This window comes from Mirounga leonina, unplaced genomic scaffold (genome assembly GCF_011800145.1).
Source record: "Mirounga leonina isolate KUSES-001 unplaced genomic scaffold, KU_Mleo_1.0 Mir_92, whole genome shotgun sequence".
Classification (NCBI taxonomy): Eukaryota; Metazoa; Chordata; class Mammalia; order Carnivora; family Phocidae; genus Mirounga; species Mirounga leonina.
The window spans coordinates 4,252,452-4,267,756 of NW_023270852.1; the positions used below are offsets into that span (position 1 = coordinate 4,252,452).

General features: G+C 47.8%; 1 protein-coding gene across 6 annotated transcripts in view; it reads right to left on the reverse strand.

The window, feature by feature from the left end:
- The window catches only part of ARNTL (aryl hydrocarbon receptor nuclear translocator like), a 99,079-nt gene extending 84,113 nt beyond the window's left edge, over nucleotides 1-14,966 (reverse strand). For 5 of the 6 annotated variants that reach the window (XM_034995373.1, XM_034995369.1, XM_034995374.1 and 2 more), the window contains exon 1: nucleotides 14,830-14,965. The gene's annotated coding sequence lies outside the window, so the exon portion shown is untranslated. Of the gene's footprint in view, nucleotides 1-14,829 lie in introns of all 6 variants that reach the window. The other variant, XM_034995376.1, reaches the window with a different exon arrangement.
- Between the last annotated feature and the right edge of the window lie 339 nt (nucleotides 14,967-15,305).

Genomic DNA, 15,305 nt, shown 5'->3' on the forward strand with positions numbered 1-15,305 from the left:
GCCAGGGACGGGTCAAGGGCTCGGTGGATGGCCCAGTGGCTTCTCCAAGGTTCCGCAGCCAGCTCAGTATCCCCACCCTTTCCCTACAGTCCTGACCCCTCCTCTTCATTCTGTCCCAGGAGCACAGCTCAGGCCACTCACCTGAGCAATGAAAAGGGCAAGGGACAGCTATGATAGAGAAGAGAACAACAACTAGTTCTCTTCAGTCTACAAACATGGCGGTGGGAAGAAGCCACAACCAAATCTACAGTCACAAACAGATGGAGGGGAACATGCACAGAGGACATTGGAAGTGGCAGGGCCTGAGAAAACAAGGGACAGGGTCCCCCAGTCCCAGGAAGATGGAGTCTGGGGGTCCCTGAGGAACACATGAGTATAAGAGAAAGGGAAACAGTGCCAGGGTGAGTGGGAAAGCTGCGAAGTTCATTTCCGTAAGTGACTGTTAATACAGGCTGGTCAAATTCCAGGAGCAGAGTTCCTCAGGACCTCTTTCCTGACATATTACAAAACAATTGCTTTCTGTGTTGATTTCCACAAGGAAAACACCCTCCTTCTAACAAACCCCTTAACTTGTCAGAAAATAACTTGGCCAAGTCTGAGCTAACATGAGAGCTTATAGCCCAGGCCAGGTTGCCAAAAATAAAAATTCTTCATTTGGCTGGAGGGTATTAATTTTTGAGACTCATTTTTAACTAGCCGTTTACGATTATAAGAGGAACACATGCTCACTGTTGAAAAATAGAAAACCACAGAGAAGGAGATGAGAATAAAAATCACCTCGAATTCTACAAGATGAGAACCACTGTTAACGGTTTGGTGCTTTTCCCTCCTTCTATGCATGAGCCTTTAACAGAGTCAGGAGCATACTGTGAATGTAAGTTCAATTCCTGCTTTTTTCCAATAAAGTCCATTTAAAAATACTTCACTGTGTTCCAAGAAAGAAGGTCACCCTTAGTGAATAAACAAATTAAATAACAAAATGAATCAAAGTTAAAAAATTTTTTTGATTATCCACTGAGCCCCCATTTCTCCAGCAAAAGAAAAAAAAAAAAAAAACACTCTGGCCAGGATAGAAACACACCCATAGGATAGAAACCATAAGCTTATCTTTGTAATCTCTTACCTCTATCATATTTTCAGTAAACATTTATTGTTTTGAACAAGCCACATAATTTTTTTTCTTCAAATCGACAGGGGAATTTTATAACCACATCTTATTACTTTGAAGCAAGAAGTTAAGTTCTGACAGCCTTGGGAAGGCTTCGTCTTCCGATCTGCAGGTAGACCAGACTACTTAAAAATGATCAGTTCACATTCATGGACCATGACATCCAACTGGAAGTCCTAGCTCCTGTTTTGTTGGATTCTGTCACCTACTCAGTGAAGTAAGCAAATGGCCTTGCCAAAGACGTATTATGTGTCCTGCGCTACCTGGCTGGGAGCTGCCCTGATGTCTGCCTGCGCCCCGGTGGGGTACCTGGTTATACATGTAGGCCCAAGACCTTGGCCAGTAGAGAACAGAAGAACCGCTCTGCCCAGCAGAGAAGACCATCCTGGATCAAGATCTCTGCACAATGCATTTTCTTTCCTACCTCTCACATTTGACACTTCATTCCACGAGTATGTTCATGCCAGCCCTTACAGCAGGTGCTGGGGACACAGGTGAGTAACAGACGCTATGCCAGTTTCCATGGAGCTGCAGTTTGCAGAGCATGTGCCCTTCCATTACTCTCACACTAAGCCTGGGAGACAGGAAAGGCCACCACTGTTTTTCCCATATTGTAGATGATAAAGCCAACGTTCTTCTAAGTATTTTTTTGCCCCATGTTATGAAGCAGAAGGGGTTAGACTCAAACCTAGGTCTTCTGACTCCTAGCTCAGTGCTCTTTCTACTGTACCACTTACACTGATTAATTTCCTCTAATAGACAACTGAAGTCTTTCAGATTATTCATATTCCCTCTAGCACCTTGGTTCTACCTGGCTACCTAGTTTCTGAGCCATGAGTTGCCCTGACTTCCAGAAGGCTGCATATGTCCTGATTTCTGTGTGCCTGCCTAGGTTCTGACCCTGGGCTCAGGCATCTTCCCAGCTCTCAGGAGAGCTTCAAAACTCTATTGAATCCTTCCCATTGGTACCGCAAGGCAGCACCGTGCAAGCTTCTCCTAATGTTCAGTCTCCTCCCCACTCTTACAAATAGATTTTGCTGGACTCATGATGTCCCACCTAAAGATATTTCTCAGCCTTCTTTTGCAGTTCGATGTAGCCATAAAACTAAGTTCTGGCCCCTAGGATAAAAGAATGTGCTACTGCCAGGTCTTGACCTTAAAATGACTACATGTGACCCCCTCCCCGGACCCTTTCCCCCAGGAGATGGTGAAATTAGAAGCTGCCCCCTTCAACCACGAAGTGAAAACCACATGATGAAGACAGAAGGCCTGGACAATTACCTACTATGGACTAGTTTTAGCCATTGTGACTGTGGATCTCTTTAATACAGAAACTTGCTTGGTGTCCCAACCAAAAAGGTTTGAGTGACAACAGTTCTACATTCTCTGAGTAAAGCCCCTTGCCACCAATTAAATACTTGAAAGAGGAGGTTCAAAACTATATAAGAAAGTGTTCCATTCAGATTTATTTCAGGGAAAACTTCTAAAAAATACAATTACCAGGACCTCAAAGATGATTTACGTTTGGATCACAGGAAGAATTGAGAGAGCTCAAAGAAGCAAATCAGCTCCCTTCAATAACAGGAGGGGAAAGAGCTCTAAGTGATAAGCATGACCAGTCCTCTCTCCTACAGTGGCTCACTCCATTCCTGGAAAAGGCACCAAGAGCTGAAATGATGTGAGCCAAGGCTAATTTCTCCATGGAAACAATGTGATAACAGGAGCTTGTGTTCCTAACCGAGAACTTGATGGTCAACTTTTAAAAGACATTACATAAATTCCATGTTTGATCATCTATTAAAGCCTTTGGACTTCTTTTTTTTTTTTTTTTAAGATTTTATCTATTTATTTGAGAGAGAGACAGCATATGGGCAAGGGGTGGTGGGCAGAGGGAGAGGGAGAAGCAGACTCCCCACTGAGCAGGGAGCCCGATATGTGGCTTGATCCCGGGACCCTGTCTGTTATCTGAAGCATCTTTGGGTCTCAGTCTCCTTAATTAGAAAGTGAGACTGACAGTGTCCACCCCACAGGGCTACTGTATTAAATGGGAAAAGGCAAGCACTTTGCACGGTTCTTGACAGATGGCAAATGCTCAAAGGTTAGGTAATAATAATAATAATAATAAATAAATAAACCATGCAAAACTAACAAAAATTAAGATTTGGCACATCTCCAATCAAGCCTTTGCTACAGGCTTTAGAATCGGGCATTACCTAGACAGTGTGCTGGCTCACCCATTAGCCCCTAGGCTAATCAAGGTTCTTCTGGATTTCTGCCTCATGCCCCAGGATAGGTAAAACATCCAAGCATACCCAACTGGCCGGCTGGCTAGATCCCGACACTTGTTTTTCTGGTTCACAGCTGCCCATCACTATCCTGAGAAGTGTGTGCAGAGAAGAACAGATTAACTTGAGTATCTATGCCTAACCTTTCCAGCCATGCCCAGGCTGTGGCTCCTCATCTCTAAGGGTGAAATATATCATCATCTTTAAAATATGGCCCTACCCAGCAAAGTGAGGCCCGTCAGCACCCACTAGGTGGACAGCGCCGCATCCCTAAACAAGCCCCGGAGGCGGAGGCGGGAGAACTTCCTGCATTGCCCTCCAGGCTTTCCCTGCAAGGCCAGTACATCTTCACTATGAAAACTACAACGGTGGCTCCCTTCAACCCGGGACCAACGTTACAGCTTTCAAAACCCTTACTCGTTCCTTATCTCATTCCAGCATCAGAACCACACTGTAAGGGGCTGGGCAAGAATTGTTACACCTGTTCCACAGATAAGGAATCAGCCAGTTTGAGACATTTAAGTAATTTGGCTCAGGCTATCTGGTGCTTAAGTAGCAGAAGCAGCCCAGAATGCAAGTTATCTGGTTCCTCATCTGGTTCTTTTTCCAGAAAATGTGGGTATTTGTTTTTAAACATTCAACTTTCATAATGGTGCTTTGCTTCTAGAGAATTCATTAACCAAGGCAGCTCGGTCACAATACAGTGCAGATTCACATACTTGAAAGACACTCACACAGGCAGATGTTCCCTGCACTCTAGAAATCTAAAGGGTGACGGAAAACAGCCATGCCAATTAACATAATTGACAATTCCCAGCTCTGGCTCCCTCTAACTCTCTGTCTGGCTTCAGCTAGCAGCCTCCTATCAGGTCCCTGCTGCAGCTAGTCCCTCTCTGCTCCAGTATAACTGAAACACTCACACCGGACTGATGCTTTAGGGATAATTATTTCACATCACTGAAATAGTAATCACAACCACAGTAAAACCAACTGTAGTGGTTCTCCCTCCACTGCTGACCAGTCTCTACCTCACCAGGTAAACTTTGACCTGCCACTCAACCTCACAGAGTTTCCTAATCTATAAAATGAAGGAGTAGACTAAATAGAGCCTTGTCTACTTCCAGCTCATGACTCTAACACCCAACCAAATCCAAATTCTGCATGTGGAGGACACTGGGAGACAGCGGAGTCCAATGGTCAAGAGCTTCCATGGCCTGGTTTTAAAGCTTGGATCCTCTGCTTCTTGGCTATATTGACCTTAGGATCACTGTGTGCTTCGAGATCCTCATCTCTAAAAATGATGCTAATAATAATACCCCTTCATGGGGTTTTATAGGCATTAAATCAGATAATACATGTGAAATGCGAAGGACATCATAAAAACTCTCTATAGACTAGTAATTACTATCATCTGAAATGATGTGCATCATGTTTAGGCATTGACTGATCTTCCAAACTTAAATTTGCACCACTATTTGAGAACCCTCCATTCTAGGCAAGTCTCTGTTCCTGAATACAGGTTGGTCATTCCTACCTCTGTGCTTTTAATTGTGCTATGTTCCCACCCATCTACTCCCTGGAAATAGCTGTGCTACCCCTTGTTTGTGAATCTAAATCCTACCCATTCTTAAAGGTCTGGATTAAACCTGGTCATTTCCATGAGGCCTCCTCCCTCCCATGACAACTCACAAAGATCTCTCTGGTCTCTGAATTCCTGCAGTACTTAAAATAGTCTAGACCACTTGGTTGGCATTATACATGGCCTTGGATTATCGTCCATCAACAGATGAAACTGCAGGCTCCTTGGCTACAACAACTCTTTCTTTTTTTAATTTTTTTTGAAGATTTTATTTTTTAAGTAATCTCTACACCTAACATGGGGCTCTAACCTGCCACCCCGAGATTAAGAGTCACATGCTCCACCAACTGAGCCAGCCAGGCGCCCCTACAACAACTCTTTCTGCTCTCCCTCTGGGTCTAGACTGAGTGTCTGGCATCTGGCCCCTCAGATATGTGTTGACTGAATAAATAAATGTGTAGTACTTACACCCAAAGAAATACACAGTTCTTTTAGTTCATGCAGCTCAGCTATTGATTTGTTGTACTTTGAGGCCAATTAAAGATAACATAAAGATGAATATCAGCCAGGCAGGGACAACCACAGCCAGTTAAGCCCTGATCATCAATAAAAGATACGGATATCTGACCAGCCTGAAGAATAAGAAAAACACAGATGTCAAAAGGAAGTTGTGACCTAAACTCCAAAGTACATTGCAAGACCAAGCTCACGAGGGTTAGATAGGGAAGGAAAGTTAAGGTTTTCCCAGGCTGAATTCATTCATTTGGTAAGTATTTATTAAGTGACTGCTCTGTGCAGACACTGTCTTAGTTGCTGGGGATACAGCCAAGAACAAAACAGATACAATTCTGCTCATAGTCTAGCATCTAAGGAGGAAGGCTAGGTATCATGCCACCTTCCAGCTCCGAGGTGAAATCCAGCAGAAACTTCTTGCCCCAACTCCTTGCTGTGCCTTCTCGTAAGGAAAAAAAAAAACAAGAAAACAAAAAAAACCACATCTCATTCACAACTGACCACACAGAGGCCATGCTGAAAGTGCTGTTTAAATCCCAAGGAGGCTTCCCTTGCTCGAATCTGGTGGGGAAGTCTGCAGCAAAGCACCCTGCGCCCTGGGCCATGTGAGCTCTAACTCCCGAACACCCTGCGTCCCAGAGTCCTTTAAATGGCAAACTTGTCAAAGGGCAAATGTGGCTCATATCGCCAAAGTGAAACACAGAGAGGGGAAAGGAGGAAGGGAGGGGTGGTTGTTAGCTAGTTTTCACCACTGCAAAACCTGAGGCTCCTTTCTCCTTTGGAGCAGAAACCTCTTCTATCATTGAAAGCCTTAAAAAAAAATTTTTTTTTCCTCCAGCAGGATACTGAAAATAGCTTTGCATTTAACATTTAAAATTGTTTTTGATCCCACACTCTTTCAGCTCTGCTCTCTCCTGCAAATTCATTCCATTCCCTAAGGGCACTTAGAAGTATAATTCATAAGTAACAAACCATAGTCACCATTTTTATCCCTAAGAGTTAAAAAGAAAAACCAGTTTACATAATTATATGGAAGATAAGTTGGCCAAGAACACAGGAATCTTATCTGGACCAAAAGTTCTAGGACGAAATTTCTTTCCACTCATTAAGAAAGATAGCAGATCAAAATGAGGGTGCAGACGGAGTGCGTAACTGCTGAGCACCATACACGGGAATTTCTTGAGCTCCTCATTATTTGAGTACATCTACTTCTTCAAGCAGAAACCGGACGCAGCCATTTGGGGGTAGGTTGGAACAATGAAATATATGTATGTTTTCCGATTGTGGTGAGAAAACAGGGTGTTATATCTAAGAAGGACCTGAGAAATCAAAGCTCAGTGAGGGCAGCTTACTCGAAGTTATTCAGCAAGCCAGTGGCGGGGCCGACACTGGGCCCCAGGCTCTCCCAGCTCCCAGTGCAGGGCTCTCCCTACTCTGCACATCATGGGCTCGTTTATAACATGGGGAGCTAAATCTTAAAGGCACAAGGGCAAGAATTCCTTTCATAAAACTTCTTTGGCAGGCTGGAAAAATAATAGGAGATGGGTCCCTCTGATGCTAATAGTAAATGACCTAGAATGCCATCTAGATGAGGGGGTCCAGCTGCAGCAGGCTTAATTAATGCTGAGGATACTTTAGCACTAAACAGTATGGCTTCAACCAGAGTCAGCACGAAATGATGTTTGTGGGCTCACCTGGGAACTAAACCACCAGTTGGTTCATCTTTTTCTATAGAAAAATCCATCCCTGGTTTCAAGTGCCTTACAAATGAACTTTTGGAACAGACCTGCTTATAAGATGGCTGCATATATAAAACAGAATTCTGAGGGCTGAAGCTCTGCACTAAACACAATGAAAACAGCAATTCATGCTAGGTGTACATTTATGAGAAAACCCTTTGAACCGTCAATTTATGTGCAATACAAAGTTTTATTAAAAGCCTTCTGTGCAGAGTCTAGTTAACTGCTATTTGTACCATATATAACTAAGGGCAAATGCTCCAGTTCTGTATGTATTTAAGGGACTTTCTGGCACTGGGCTAAGGTTACAGGGAGGATAAAATACCTGCACACAAGGAATGCATAATCCAGTTACCAAGCCTTTACCTTCCTCAAAAACAAGCTACTTCCAACCTCAGGGCCTTTGCACTTGTTCCCACTTCCTGGGACACTTTCCCCCAGATCTTCCTGCAGCTGGGCTTAAATGTCACCTCTTCAGAAAGGCTTCCCCAAGGGACCCAATTAAAGCAACCTCCGTCCCACCATTCATCGTCACTATTGCTTTACTTTATGCGATTGCCTATCTATCGCTACCAGAAGCGAACGTCTTCAACTGTTCACGATCTGTCTCTAGCTGGGACTCCTGTTTTGTTCCCTGCAGTATCTCCAGGGCCTGTAACAGTGCTGTGCACACAGTAGGCATCCCTCCACGACACTGAAGGGGTCAATGAGTAGAGGTGGAGAATGGGAAGTGAGGACAAGATATTTACTCATGAAACGATTAAAAAATGAGAGAACTGGCCATCCCGATTAGCTACAATGTGATAATTTTCTAATTATGAAGTACCACTGCTTCTGAACGAACGGCTGGCAATCAAAAGTGACAAAGAGAGACACAGTGTGTATGTAAAGGGGGCAAATGACACCAGAGGAGGCTCACCCAGAAGTGTGATTCGAGGCAAGCTAAGACAAAGAGGACAGGCCCCTCAGGTCAAGGGGGAGATGGGAGCAAGCGGGGAGGAGCATGGCATGGGGGTGGCCTAGGCAGGGGAGGGCAGAGCAGGGCAGTACCGAACCTCCGGTGCCCAGCTCAGTCTGGGAATGGGGGTTGGGGTGGAGGAGCAGGGCCACTGAAGGGGAAAAGGATCCGACTCTGGAGAGTCTGGAACACCGAACACGGAGGTGTGAACCACAGGCCGCTCGCAACAGGGCTGTTTCTGGAAGGCAAAGTTGGCCCCGTTGTATGGGAAGAAGTGAAGGAGGTAGAGGGTAGAACAGAAAACTGGTTAGAAGATGACCTCACTGGTCTAAGTATGAGGGGCAAAAAGAGCTTCTTCCCTCTGCTTGGATATGAGAAAAACGTAAGTAAGCAAGATGTCAAGGAATTTCCCCCCACTCCAAAAAAGACAATTTCCAGAGTATTTCACAACAGCATTCCATGGCAGATTCAGGTCAACTTCCCATACATCCTACACTTGGAGCACTCAAGGAGGATAACAGAGGTTCCAAACAACAGCTCTGAGGGCAGAGCATGTCTTTCTATGCCTTCCAAATCCAAGATTAATTACATTCAGTATAGCCTGTGTTTATTATCTTTCTATTCTTTGGGGGGAAAAAAAAAGTGGTATCTAATTCCACTGTGCAGTATATATTTGAACATTATATAACACATTTTTATGTAACAGGTTCTTGACATAAGACAATGTTTCTCTTACTATCTAAATGTATTCGGGGAAACAACTGGCATTAAAATATATATATATATACACCAAGGCTGTTGATGCCTGCCTTTGGGTTAAGAAGCTGGGGAGAGGAGGAAGAAGGTGAGAGACTCTTGAAAAGGTCTCCTCCCCAGTGAGGAGCTCTGCAGATGGCTACAGGGGGGCAAGGGGTACCGAGCTCTGTTTGAAGGTTCATCTGATGCCCAGAGCTGCCCGGGGAGGGGCTGGCTGAGCCTCACGAGGCCCATGTCAGAGCGATGCCCAGAGAGGCATGAAGAAGCAAGAGAGACAGAAGTGCACAACAGGGTGTGAGAAGGATGCTCACGAGCCCTTGGAACTGCTACTCGGGTGAGATCTAAATGGGCATCCTGTCCTGCCGCAAAGGACTTCAGTCCTGCTGAAGAGAAGGTGCATGACCACATCTGTCGACAGTAAGATGGGTGAGCCATCGCCACAGGCCTGCCTGCCTCCCAGCACGGTGCTGGGCACTGCACACACAGCGTTTCAGGTGGTGGCCGCCGCCCCTGCCCCCAACACACACACACACACACACACACAGCAGGCCCCGAAGACAGTGCTTAGAGACCAGACTCTGGAGTCCTCTGGGCATAAATCCTGCCCTGCCCCACACCAGGTGAGTGACCTTGGGCAGTTTCCAAGACCGCTTCACTTGGGAAAACAAAGGATAATCACAGCACCTACCTCATGGGGTTGTGATGAAGGTTAAACGTATTAATAAACATAAGGTGACTCGCATCTTTGCTGGCACATAGAGAGTGTTCAATAAATATTAGCCACTAATGCCATCAGGACCATTATTTCTGTTTTGCAAATGAGGTAAGTCAGACTCAAAGAAGCTAACTAATTGCCCCAGGTCACACATTTCAAACAGCAGTTGAAGGCATAAATATATGTAAATGTTTTACTCGGTATACATCCAAAATCCAATGGGTACAGTATTAGCCAGAATAGGAAATCAGGCAGACCTCCATCCCCTTCTTTAGCTGGGCTGGATGAACATGAGTTTATACTATTTAAAAGGACAGCATGTACTAACGTAAAAATCATTTCTCATCATATGCTGGCACTCAACGTTCCCCTAAAGCAAAGATGACTAAAACTTACCCAATCTCACCCCCCCTACCACATTAAGTCCCAAACTCAAACCTCTCTTCCCTGTAGACCTAACTATGCCCAGCCATGTCCAACGTGCGTCCCTGATGCACCTCATTCCATCTCCTTCCCCTCAAAGATCACTAATCAATTAGATTGGACAAGCACATCTTAAAGGCTCCCTATGGCTGTGATTTGGGGAAACCAAGATGAACTCCCCGCAAAGTGCCTGGCCTGAGCAAGCAGGGGAGATATTCCCAGAGGCAGCCCAACACAATATAGATGGAACAGTAGCTACGAATTCAAGCTAAACCAAGGGCTGGGGGACACTGCTGCCAGGTGTGGGGAGGAAGAAAAACACAACGAAGAAATAGCTCCTGGAGGACCACGCATTTGAGCTGGGTCTTAGAGAAGAGTAAGACTTTGACATGAGAAAGTTGGAACATGGAATGGGTCAAGGGCTGGTCCGGGCAACAGACAGCCGTTCAGTTTGACTAGACAGTCCCGTGCACATGGACAGGCAGGCTGGATATGGAGAGGCGAGAAGGAGCAGAGGTACCATGAGCTAACATTCACTGAATGCTCATTATGTGCCATGAATAGCTTCATGTATTTTTTAATAGTTTTAACTCATTTAATCTATACCACAACTCTTTGAGGTAAGGACTCCAGAGATCTCAGTCTTATAATTGAGGATACCAAGACACAGTGAGCAAAGCAACTTGACCACACATCATAAAGCTGATAAGGAACAGTTAGGATGTGCAATCTGCTCCAAAGTCTGCACTTTTCACCACTCAAACTGCCTCTCAGGACAGCTTGGCGGTGAAGGGCACAGGCAACAGTGTGTTACGAGGATGAAATGAGACAGTGCTTGCAAACAGCGTGCAACCTATAGCTCCAAGGTCACGAATGCTGGCTCCAGGCTGCCATTAACGTCTACGATGAACCCACTGGCAGTTGAAGCAGGAGAGACAGATCAGGACTGAAAAATGGGCCAGGACAAAAACCTGCCTTTAGAGTGTGCAGGAAGAGAACCAAGAAAGCATCGTGACCCAAAGGCTGAAGAACGAGGCAATTTCAAGAAGGATGGAAAGAAAGGTAGGGGAACAGCAACACAGGGGCCAAGAACAACCATTCTGGACTAAGGACAGGCCCCTGGAATTCACGACTGAAAGTTTTTGGAGATCTTTGCTAACCATAGAGAAGGGTGGTAGAGAGAACAGCTAGAGGGTGGGAGCTAGGGACAGAGCAAATGAGAGAGTAGAAGAGGTGAATGTTCGCAGCCCCGTGAGAGGCTGCGTGGCAGGGAGGGGAGAGAAAGACATACAGATTCAGGGGTACCACGTACAGACAGGTGAAAGCTGCCTGCTCCATCACAGGCCTGCAGAAGGGCTATGTCTTTCCCCTTCCATCCTTCTTCTACTAAACTGAGATGAAGGCTTTTCTGGGGTTGGTGAGGATATTCAGGGGGCAGGACCCTGGCAGCGCTGGGAGGGAGTGGTAGCAGGCACTGAGGGAGGGCTTCCTGTGTGCCAGGCATTTCACACGCACCGTCTCCCTGGATCCTCACACAGACTCTGGGAGGCAGGCACTGCCATGACACTACAGACGAGGAGCCTGCGGTCAGAGGGATCAAGCACTTGTCTAATCAGAACCCAAGTCCCAGGTCCTGCCACCAGAGTCCCAGGCTCCGGCCCAAGGTGAAGGTCCAAGGAAAAGAAACAGAGGACAGACCCAGTTGCTTTTTCTGAACTGGAAAGAGAGGATGAGACATGGGGGTGGGAGGGTGTAGAAGACAGGCCATTCTGAGCAGGAAAGAAGAGATGCTGAGGGGGCTCAAGTCCGAACAGGTCTTATTTTGAGAGAGAAAGAGGAGAAAAGCCAGGGTGAGTGTTTGGGGTAAGTCTGGGTGTTGTGACAAAGTGGCGAAGTGGCAATGAGGTGAGAAAAGACTGCAGAAGGGTGACATGCCTGTGTTTCTGGGCTCCTCACTAAACCTCAAGGTCTAGAGAGGATTTTTTACTTCCCTGCAAGTATCTCCCATGATGCTAACTAAAATCACTCTGTAACTGTAACATGGTAAGGGGCAGAAATTGTTTCTCTGATGCTGACTTTCTCTTACCACCACCCTCAGAGCTGATGCTGCGGTCACCACCGGAAGAAAGCTCACAGAAAGAAAGCAACTCTTACACCAAAGAGAGATATGAAATATTTAGTTTCCATAGATTCTCAGGCAGTTTTGTTAACATAGCCAAGTCTTTCCACAGTGCTTGTTCACTGTTTAGTATATAAATTGCACAAAGATGGTTGGCGTGGAAGGAAAAATCTGAAAACACGGCCACTTCCTTTTCTTCATGTGGTAGGCAAACCTCTTCTGCAGAAGGCAAACTCCTGAGTCGTCATCATTTTATAAATCATTTGAAATGGAGTCTTTAAAACCCCATCTGTTGTTCTGTTTAAGTTTCCTATGAAAATAGGACTTCGGCTCAGATGTTCTGGAGGTAAATACCAACCTGAACTCAAATGTATTAAATATTTAGAGATGCAGAGAACTCTAGAGCAGAAAGAACCTTTGAGATCACCTAGTTCAACTGCCTTACTTTCCACTGGAGGCAAACAGAACCCAGAGAGGCTCAGTGATTTGCCCCAGGTGGCACAGCTACGAACATCCAAGTCTGGGCCAGAACCAGCCTTGGTTCTAACTCTCAGGCTAACGCTCTTCGACCACCTGTTCCTTTCACTCTCCCTCTTTTTAAACTTTAGGGGTTCAAATAAGGCACAAATTTAACTATAGTTTAAATTATTATTATTATTCACTGGCTACATCCACCATCAAAACCAAAATACCTCCACAGATTCCAGCATCAGATGATACAGGCAATTTCAAAGCCTTCTAAATAGGTTCAAGAAGCTGTTTTAAAGATTTATCAGTAAAGTGAACTCAGTAACAGATCATGGAGCAAAAGATTCAATTTTGTGTTTTAAAAAATATTTTGGAGTTTCATTGATATGGAAATTTAATTTAACAGCAGTGACTTTTTTTTCTTTCCCTTGCAAGCATAAAGAGCATGAGATTATTCAAAACTGCTCAGGAGCAGCAATGACTATTTTAAGCTCATGATTCAACCAGTACATTAATTAAAAACTCCACCAACCCAAATTGACAGATCCTGATATCAATGGGACCAGAAGAATTAAAATAATAGTTGTCATATAAAAATAGATTAAAGCGGGGAACAGCAGCAGATGTCAGAAGGACAAGCAAGCGTTGTGGGAAATGAGATGCATCTAATGGGCAGCTTTTATGGATTTTTTTAAAAACGAAGACCCTGGAAATACAGGTACACTCAAGAAATGCTTCCTCACAAATACCGAATCTTATTTCTGGAAGCTAGGTGAGAAAACTTGGCTAATAATTCCATGCCGAGGAGTAGCTCTGTAAGCAGGGAGAAGAGACTAGCAAGCGCCAAAGTGCCCAGACAACGCTATTGGACCGGGAAGGGGCCAAGGGGCTGAAGCGGAGGAGGGAAAAGGGGATCGGGAATGTGGGGTGAGGGGTGTCAGCCTGGTCCCTCATCGGCCAGCATCGACAGTAACAACCGACGCCAATGTCCAGTGCAACCCTTCCTTCCCCGGCGACTACCCTCCGACACCTGCCTGCGCTCCGCAGCCGGCTTCTCGAGACCCCTCCGGGGTCGTTGACTCAAGCCCCAAAAGGTCGTCATTAATTTCTGCTCTTCCACTTCTATCTCCGAGCAAAAGAGCTCTCTTGGCTGTCAACGCCCGGCAATCGCGAGCGGGAACCTTTCTTTTCTGACATCTGTCAAACCCGGTGCTAGAGCCAGCCTTGCTGCGCCCTCCGCGGGGCTCCGGGGCTTCTAGGGCGGGCGGCGGGCCCACACCTGGACGCCGGGCGACATCCCCGTGCCGTCGGGCACCTGCTCAAAGACCCACAGGGGATACTCCCGGGGCGGCCGAGGACCCAGACGGCGCAGGCCGGACGAAAGTTCGCAAGCTGGGGTCTGCCCCATTATGGACCCCGGATTCCCGGGTGCAGCGCCAAGGCCCCGCAACAGGGCCGAAGGGGCTGGCAGACTCGTACTCCCCAAGCCGGACGGAGACGCCCTCCCGCCACCTCCCAGCCCCGCAGGCTCCCGAAAGGGAAGTGGAGGAGATGCGGAGGAAGGGCAGAAGAGGCATTGCCTGCCCAACGCCATTGGGGTGCCGCCGTCAAGAATGGTCCTCTTGAGGTCCCCCCAGCTCCCCGGGATACATCCTAGGACTCGCCCTGAGCCGGATCACTGCTCCCAAAGGGCGGAGCTGTCCCTTTAAGAGGCAGCTAGCTGCTTCCTCCCCCCCCTCCACCCCCCCCGTCAGGTAGCGATGCCCGTGGAGGGGAGGTGGGTACTCCCGGGGACACTTTCCCGGTCCCTTTAAGGGCGCCTACGGCACCTCTGCCCGCCCTACCCTGCAGCGCCAGCCCCCGCGAGAGAGGATGGGGGCGGCCGGGCGCGGCGCCTTTAAGGGGCGCAGCCTCCCCGCGGCTCGGGTGGGGGCAGGGAGCGGGCACGGGCCCTTTAAGGCCGGCAGCGGGCACGTCGGGCAGGGTTCCCCGGCGGCCGGGCTGCGCCCCGGGCGGCGGCGAGGGCGCCGCGCCTGCCAGGGTGCTAACGGCCCCCGACGGGGTGCCCCGGGCCGCGCCGCCGGCCGCGGCCAGCCCGACACTCACCGTGGCTCGCGGGAGCGCCCGCGTCCGCGCCCCCACTCGGATCCCGCGGCGGCGGCGGCGGTGAGTCCGGCGCGGGTAAACAGGCACCTCCGTCCCTGACCTACTTTCTGCCTTCCCTAAATGTCGCACCACTAACCTACTTTCCGACCAATCCGCTCCCCGCCGGCCCAGGCCCGGCCCCCCGCCCACCAATCGCTGTGCCCAACCCCCCTTCCCCGCCCACCAATGGAGGAGCCCCAGAGCCCGGATACCTGCCTCTTTCCACCAGCCAATCCGAGCACCCGAAGGGAGCCGGTCTCGGCGGTCGTCCCCGGCCAATCCGCGCGCGGCTCGGCGGCCCTTTGGCCAGTGGTGTAGCAGCTAGAGAAGCTGCTGACCAATGGCGGGGCGGCGGGGGCCGGTTTACCTGCTACTTTCTCGCCACCAATCGCTGGGCGCACAGAAGCGCACGCCCCGAGGAGAGGACCAATCGGCGC